The sequence below is a fragment of the Arachis ipaensis genome, chromosome B08 (assembly GCF_000816755.2).
Source record: "Arachis ipaensis cultivar K30076 chromosome B08, Araip1.1, whole genome shotgun sequence".
Classification (NCBI taxonomy): Eukaryota; Viridiplantae; Streptophyta; class Magnoliopsida; order Fabales; family Fabaceae; genus Arachis; species Arachis ipaensis.
Genome location: NC_029792.2, coordinates 94,695,507 through 94,704,622, shown reverse-complemented (window position 1 = coordinate 94,704,622; position 9,116 = coordinate 94,695,507). Strand labels below are relative to the sequence as shown.

At 36.9% G+C, this 9,116-nt stretch overlaps 1 long non-coding RNA gene across 1 annotated transcript in view; it reads left to right on the top strand.

The window, feature by feature from the left end:
• The window catches only part of LOC107612234, a 13,691-nt gene that overhangs the window by 3,247 nt on the left and 1,328 nt on the right, over positions 1–9,116 (top strand). The window contains exon 2 of the long non-coding RNA XR_001613652.2: positions 3,186–3,187. This is a non-coding gene — a long non-coding RNA (uncharacterized LOC107612234). The remainder of the gene's footprint in view (positions 1–3,185; positions 3,188–9,116) is intronic.

The window sequence follows — 9,116 nt, the reverse complement described above, 5'->3', positions numbered from 1 at the left end:
CCTTAAAACTCATCGACGCGCAAGCGTCATACGCGCGAACGCGTGGGTTGAAAATTAGCCAAACGATGCGCACGCGTCAGCCATGCATACGCTCGAATACATTGTGCCCCAGGCACAAAACTGGCACAACTCTGGCACAACTCTGTGGAAAATGGCTGGGCATTCGATGCAGCGCATCGACGCGCCCGCGCACACCACGCGCACGCATGGATGATGCTTTCTCGAAGAACGGTGCGTACGCGCCAAGTGCGCCTACGCGCGAGGGGTCATTCTGCCAAAAATTTTCTAAGTTAAAAGCTGCAGAATTCACAGATTCAACCCCCAATCTTCCGACGGTCATAACTCTCTCATTTTAAATCATTTTTCACCCGTTCTTCGAACGGCATGGACATCCCGGATCCAATTTCATTTCTAAACAGATTTGGCACAAATCAAAGATCCGTAGTCCAAGTTATTTCCCGTCAAAGTATGCCCAAAAACCATATTTTCATTCAAAACCACAAAGTGCCATTTTCAAAACAAGCCACTTTCAACTCTTTTCAAGATCAATCAAAACATGCCAATTTCAACCCTTCTCTTTGAAATCATTCAAAATGTACCAAAATCAACAACAAGCCATCCTCAACTCACACATTGACATTTTACCAAAATTCCTAAAACTACCTCCAACCATTTTAACACTTCTCAATCAATGGCTAAGGGACAAACACAATCTCATGTCATACATCCTTCTCATCCCAATTTCCAATAATATCAATTTCCAAATCAACCATCATTATACATGATCAACATCATACTCACCATCAACATGATACCACCCATCAATTCACCCTCAATCATCCATCAAGCATATATCACAACATGCATTTCTCATATATCACACAATCAAGGCATCAATATTCATAATCACATATATGAACACATCATATATCTCAACCATTCAACAACACCAACAATTCAATGCCTATCTTAGGGCCTCTAGCCTAAGTATTTCCTACCACATTACATATTAGATACGGGAAACCGAAACCATACCTTAACCGATTTCTCAAGCTCAACCGGAGCACTTCCAAACCACTTGTCCACAAGTTCTCAAGGTATCAACACCTCTAAGAACAGATTTTATCACACAAAACCGTTTTCCAAGCTTTCCAAAATCACCAATCAAGCTCCAATATTCACATATACACAACCTAAGCCACAATCATCATATCCATACACAACATCTCAATACCCAAACATCATAGAACAACAATTTACACTAGGGTTGAGAATCTTACCACACCCAAGGTCCAAGGCGACAAGATTAACCTTCTCCTTCAAGAGAGTTGGGTCCTATAACATCAAAGAACCCAAAATCTCAACATTTTTGCTCATGAAACTCGATATCAAGGGCTGGAATTTCGAACAGTAAAACGTGGCTTACCTCAAAATTGATTGTATGGATTTTGTAGAGCTCTCCACGGTGAACGCGTGGCCGCAAACGGAGCGGCAATCGGAGCTCTAGATCAAAAGTTATGGTGGTTTGAAGATCAAGTGAGAGGTAGAACTTGAGAGAGTGTTCTTCCCTTCCTCTCCACCATTTCAGCGTGTGTGTGTGTGTTTAATGAGGAGAGAGAATGCTGAAAACTAGGGTTTTGGTTTAGTTATGTTGGGCCAAGGGCCCACTTTGGGTCCGGTCGGTCTGGTTTGGCCTGTTCGGTCCAATCTTGGTCCGATTTCTATAAAATTGGTACCGAAATTCTCGTCTCAATCTCCTCTATCATATTAAGCCATAAAAATAACATTTTTGGCTTTCTAGAATAAATTCTCATTTATGGGTTAATTAGCCGTTAATTAACCGGGTCTTACAATTTCCTCAAATTCACTTAAAACCTTTAAAACCTTGGCTTTCTAATTTGAGTAATAAAATAGAATCTAAGCCAAACCGAGTCTTGTAATCAATTACTCCTTTCAAAACCCTTTCTTTTACTTAAACAAAACCAGCTTCAATTCCATAATTAAATCTAAAGCATTCCAAACTACTCAAAAATTGTTTTAGTCTTGCAAAAATTCAGAATTCAAGGGGTACTTAAAACTTTTCCTAAAACATTGTAAGATGAAACTTGTCAATACATTCAGGTTCTTTCAAAGTCACTGAAACTCCTCTAATTGAAACCCTCAAGTCAAATTCAAAGTTATAAACCCTTTTCACATTTAAAACAGCCTTAAAATATAAGTTTCATCTAAATAACTTGCTCCCAAAAGAGCTACAATTCTTTTCTTAAAAAAAAAAACAAAACTAAATCATAATTTCCCTTTTAATAATTCATTTCAAAAGCATAAGTCATCCCTTTCTTAAATAATTGAAATAAAATAGCAGAAGTCTTTAACTCGTAATTTTCCAAATAACATTTCAATAAAGTCTCGGATTCTATCGAAATTTCGGCAGCACCTCCCCTAAAATATGGATTTGCCACCCTCTCCAGGTCCCAACTAAACCATTCCGCAACCCTCTCCAAGGGGTTCGAAACCAAATCAGTTCAAAATCAAGTTGTTTCCAAGGTGCATCATTTTTAGATTTCAAGAACACCAATTCAAATTCAAATTAATTTCCAACAGGATAACCTCGATTTTAAAGCTTTTACAAAATAACTTTAAAGAAGCATTTCAAGAACAGTCCGTTTCACAAAATCGAACAATAACCCAGCCAAACAAGCATTCATGTTCATCTAAGACAACCAACAATTACATAAGACTTATAGAATCACTCAAAGATACATTTTCTCACATCAATATCCATATATAATAATTCCAATTCATAAAGTGTGATTTTCTGAAAAAGGCCCTCACCTCGAATAATCGAAACCTGAAAGCTACACAACACGTCAAAACCCCTTCTTCTCGGCGTGTAACCTCGGCAGCCGCAATCTCAACTCCAACCCACTTCCACAGTAACCACAGCAACTCTAAGCACAACATAGAATAACCGAGACTCAATCTTATAGCAATTAACACCGTAAAACCTCAGTGTATGATAACATAGCAGTGACTACAGGCTTTTCGAAACAAAACGCTTACCGCAACTAAGAAGAAATGACTGAGCCAAGTAGTGGCATCCCCGGCGGTGGTTCTGGTGGACACAGAACTGCTCCTGGCGGCCAGAACAGTGGCGAGGCTTCTTTCTTCTTTGGCAACAACAACAGCGGTGTTTTCTGGCAACTACAGATCTCCAGCAACAGTAACAGAAGCTCCAGCTAAGCACCACGGAGCAGCAGTTTGGCAGTGACGAGGCAGACGGCGATGACGGGAACCATCTCAGCCTTGGACCTCTCCCCTTCTTCTTCACGCACGTCAGGCTCCTCTTCGTTGGTCTCCATTTGCTCCTCTAGTCACATCGGTATTGATGTCAGTGAAGGGAGCTTCGGCGGCGGCGCGACCAGCAACGAGCGATGCACGATGACGGTGATGCTAAGGCGGGGGCGAGTTGGACCAGACAACACCCTCCGTCAATCTCTCTCTCCCCCTCAGACACATCCCTGGCTCGCACCTCCAACGGCGGCAGACAGATCGGCGAGGGCGGCTTCAGTGGCAACGGCGAGGAGGCTCGGCGATGGTGACATTGGCGGCGCTGGCTTCCCCTGGCGATGACGAAGATGGCATGGACTACAGCGGCGGCGCGATGCTCCTCATGGCGCCTTCCTCCCTTGCGCGTCTCTGCTCCGGCAATGGGCTAAACGGCGATGGTAACGGAATGGTGGTGCCCTCCACCGGTGCCCCTTTCCCTCCCGGATCTCCTTCTCCTTTTTCCCCTTTCGTGTCTTCCTTTCATTCTTTTCCTATGGCAGCTGTTGCTGCTACTATGAGCATAGTGTGTGCAGCTAGGGTTTAGTTTTGGAAAAGGAAAAATGTGGGTTCTTTGGGTTAGGTTTAGATGAAAACTAGGGTTAGGGTTTGTATTTGAAATTGGGAATTTGGGTTAACTAGGGTTTGAAAATTCTTAAAATAATTTAAATTATATGGTATTTATTTTAAAATCTAATTTAATCTTTAAAATTACTTTAAAGTATTACCTTTAAAGTTAATTTAAAATATTATTTGTGATATAAAAATACTAATTGATTTTCAATCAAATACTCTAATTGAAAATATATTACGGTATAATTAATTTTCTTTATTAATAAGACCTAAAGTATTTATATATAAAAATATTATCATATAAAAATCTTTTTATTTCAAAACTACCAAATTTTTTTTATAAATTAAATATAGAAATTAATCCAATAATTAAAAAATTAGATAAAACTCTAATTTTAATATCCAAACATCATTATTTTTAAATATCTAAGACTTTAAATAATAAATAGAAAAATAATCCAAAATCATAGAATTTGGATAAAAAACCTTAATTTATTTCAAATCCAATTAATCAAAACTTGCTTTAATTATCCTTAATAAAAAAATTTCTAAAATTAAAGATACAATAAATAATTGATTTTAAAATTAATTTATAATAAACCTTTTCAAAAGTTCTGGTCTTTACTTCTACCCACCTTATAAAAAATTTCGTCCTCGAAAATTAAATAAAAATTAAGAGATTTGAATCTGCAACCTCTTAAGTGAATATGAAGAGATTATGAAAACTATAGCTTTTGGTATTTATGTCCCTATCTATGTCTTTTTTATCTTTAATTTTTTATCTGTATATTTTTAGTTCAAAAATATATCTAAACGAAACCTTAAACCTATCAAGTCTAACCCATTTCGTTTTGTGGCAACCAGACCTTTTCTTAATTCAAGAGAGTCAATTCACCAAATAAAAAGGAGTTTCGTGCGTTGTTTAAATCAGTATTCAATCAATAATTGGATTAGAAATTGCAAGATCACTAAGAGAGGCAGCTAGCATTTTAATTTATTCTCTGAAATAGATGCCTAACCTAAATATTCAAAATTCAAGGACATAGAGTGAGATAGATGCCTGACCTAAATATTCAAATTTCAAGGACCAAAATTAGAGGCAAGTACATCGCAAAGGGTCTAGTTAAGATTAAAAACGCAAGCCAACAAGCAAATAAGCATAAAGACTAGAAGCCTGGAATGGACTCTTTGATTCTTTGACAAATGGGAGAAATGGGCCTTTTCACTAAAATACTGTTCCCCACCAAAGATGGTCAGCAACAATCAGAAGCTAAAAGCTCTTAAATCTACTTATGCGGATTCTATAATCATATCAAGAGTTCTAGACAGTCAAAAACCAAAAAGAATCATATCAAGGGATTGAAGCTCAAACCAATGACCAAGGGGAAAAAAACTCAAATCAAAAGGTGAGTGCCGTGGATGGAACCTTCAAGTATTATGTGTATGAATGTATCGTAGATAAGTTTGTAATGTTTAAAGTTGGACACTATTTAATTCATTTGACAAAAAAAAAAAAAGTGAGTAAATGGAAATAAAATTTAAATTTTGTTAAAGTTCCCTTCCAGCACTACACAAGTACTTTGTTAGAGATTTTTCTCTCACTTGAGGAGCCTATATCTACCAGTAAAGTAATTGATTCTAACTGAGAGGGATATTTTTGGGGTTGTTATCTGCTCACCTCTTCGTTGGTCAACAACTTCCTCTTTTTTTGTGTGTCTTTTTTTTTTTCTATCATTTCTTTTTTTATGTCCAACTATAGTTATTTAAATCGAATTGGTAATCGAATTACTTAAATTATTAGATTATTAGGTCACTAATTCAATTGATAGATCAAAGATTAAATCAATTGGCTCAGTCATAATTGAATAATTATATAAAATTTTATTATTATCTTCATACTAAATTACCACATATAATCTCAAAGGAAGAAACAACCTAATGGCAAGGCATGTAAGCTTGCAGGTAAAGGATATGAGTTTGAGCCTCTGTCTTTGTATTTTTTAATATTTTTCACATTAATCCTTACCCTTACTTTTGTGACCCAACGTGATTTCTGTGCATATTTTTCTATCAAGTCTTGACGAAAAAGGCTAACGTATCATGTTAACATTCTGACTTGGCACATTAGCTTACTAACATATTCATTATGTGCTTAGTTGGAATGTGAAATGAATAGGAACTAAACTGTCCTTATCCACATTATTAAAAACAGCGTCATTTGCAGTGGAGAAAAATATTTCAGTTGCCTTGTAAACTTTGGGTTTCTATAAAATCCATCAACGAAGCCTCATAATTACAAGAAAGCTCTAGAAGAGAATCCTCTTCTCGTTGAGACTGTTGTTGATGCTTGGAGGTTGAGGGATTTGCTGACTTTGTTGCTAACGGAGCTCGTAGTTGACGGTGGTTGGATGGTGTTTGGTGCACGAATCCTGAAGCAGTCGGAAATTAGCCGATTAAGAAATTAATCTAGAAATAACGTTGCGAGTACAGTTCCTAATCGACGAAATTCCGCTTATCAATTTAGAAGGGTTCTCACAAATTTATAATAAAAATACTGGGAGTAGAAATCACAGGTCGTCTCCCAACGAGTTGACAAAAAGGTGCTATCTTATTAGTTAGGAATTTTCTGAGAAATTTTTAGAGTTGGAGAACAGGAAAATAAATGATTGTGAATTAAAGCAATGTAAATTAAAAGAGAATTTATATAATCAGAATAAAAAGCCTTGACCGGGAGAAGATTAATTGGAAGTTCTATCCTTGTTGGATTTTCCCAAGAGGAATAGCAAGAGGTTGTTGTTTTCACTTAGTTAACCCTTACTAAATAAAGGAAAGTCAAGTGATTGAGCTAACTCTTATTCGCAAGTCCTAATCCTCTCCTTATGGAAGGATTAGCGTTAGTAAATAGAGAGTTAGCCAACAACTTCCAATTGAACTAATCACTTGAGTATTCCAACTCAAAGGTCTCCTTTTAATCAACCCCCAAGTCTAGTTGGGAGTCTACTCCATTGACATGGATATAACGTTCACAAACATATAAGAAGAAGACATGATAAATTAAATAAAATAGGAACTGAAAATTAATTAAAGGTAAAAGTAATTCTTTGCATTAATAAATCCCAAAATGCAACATCCTTATCTGAACAGGGTTAATGGGCAATTAAAAGAGTAAAGGAATAAGAAAACAAACTAGAGTAATGGCAACTTCAATGGAGGTAGTAACTCTTCTCAATATTCAAAGCAAAAGCATAAAACTCTAAAAACTATGAATGTGAAGAAAACCTAGAGGAGAGTGATTTCTCTCTAAGATTCTAACCTCAAATCTAAAACTATGCGAATGAGAATGTGTGTTGAGTCTCTCTTGTCCCTTGGCTCTAGTTTGTATTTTTGGGCCGAAAACTGGGTCCAAACTTGGCCCAAAATCGCCCCCATCGTTTTCTGCGATTTCTGTAGGTAGCGTATGTCACGCGTGCGCGTCGTTTGGTGATTTTCCTTGTCATGCGTACGCGTCAAGCACGCGCACGCGTCACCGTGCGAACTCCAATTCACGCGCACGCGTGAGTCATGCGTGTGCGTCGCTCCTCACTGGTTGTCTCCTTTATTTCTTATGCTCCTTCCATTTACGCAAGCTTCATCTCCATCCTCTAAGCCATTCCTACCCTATAAAGCCTGAAAACACTTAACGCATAGATCACGGCATCGAATGGTATAAAGAGGAATTGAAAATATACAATTTAAAGGCTTAGGAAGCAAGTTTTCAATTATAGAACAAAACTATGAAGGAATTGTAAAATCATGTAATTGTGTGAATAAGCGTGCAAAGGCTTGATAAAACCACTCAATTGAGCACAAGATAAACCATAAAATAGTGGTTTATCAATCTTCCCACACTTAAACATTAGCATGTCCTCATGCTAAGCTCAAAGAGACAAAAGAATGAATAGAGGAAAGTAAGACTCATGAGATGCAACCTATGAATGCAACTATATGCTAAGATGATTCTGTATACGTGGTTAAAAGTAAATAAGCTCTCCAAGACAAAAATAAATCGGATTCCACTAATTCAAATCGCATAATAAAAGACAGGTAAACTTGTAGGAGGGCAGCTCATGAAAGCAGGGAACATAAAATCAAGCATTGAACCCTTACTGGTAGTGTATATGCACTCTAATCTCTCAAGTGTCTAGGGTTAATCACTCTACTCTTCTCTAGTCATGCTTTCTAGACCTTGTTCTTCATCTAACCTGATGAGTTTGGAAAACTCTAAATTAATATTTGTGATGACTAAACATTATTAAAATAATTAATTACAAAATTATTGATTCAATTTTCAACTAACATATGTTAATTAATAATTTTGTGTTGCAGGTTTTATAATTGGGCCGAAATAAAAAGAAAGATCCCAAGCCCAATAAATTAAATTTCAGCCCCATGTAATTCTTGTTGTGTGATTTTTGGCTGAAACGGTTTTATTAGTTGGGCCAGAAAATTTTGTTTCTATAAGCCCAAAGAAAGCCTTCCTATGTGTTCATTGCTTGATCCCAATTTCATCAGGAAAGTAAATGTTAACCAAATGGGCCAGTTTTAATCTCAATGTTACAAGCCCAAATTCTATTAGTGATAAATGGTTCCAATCTTGGTCCAAAACCAAGGAAAAATGAAAGCAAAGTGCTTCCAACGGAACCAAGCCTTTAACCATGTGATGGATTTCAAAATCTATTACATTGTTAATTAATGCATGGGGAATATGAGAGAGAAAAATTCAGCTGAATTGATTGATGGCTATTATGACAAACACGCCACTCTAAGCTAGGGAAGTAAAAGCAAGTTATTCTCAATTAATTTGTTTAACCAATTTGTATTGCTTTTCTTCAGATTCTTTTCTTTCTCTCATCTCTTTCTTGTTTCTCCTTCGGTCTTTGTCCAGTAAACCATGGACGCTGTGCTCATCAACAAAGAAAAATAAGAAGTTGCATGCATCAAGACCATCAAGCTAATGATGGCAAGAAAACATACTAAAATAAAAATGATTTGTGGCTGAGATATTTACCATATTTGGTTAGATTTGGTGAGGTATCTTGAGCCTTTCATGCTCAAAAATGGACGAAGAAGATTCGGCCAGTATGGAGGAGATTCTTGAAGCATGGCTTGTCTTTGATTCTGTTTAACCACCACAGGGAGTAGCTAGAGTGGCGAAGTGATGGTTAAGGCAGAGATTGAAG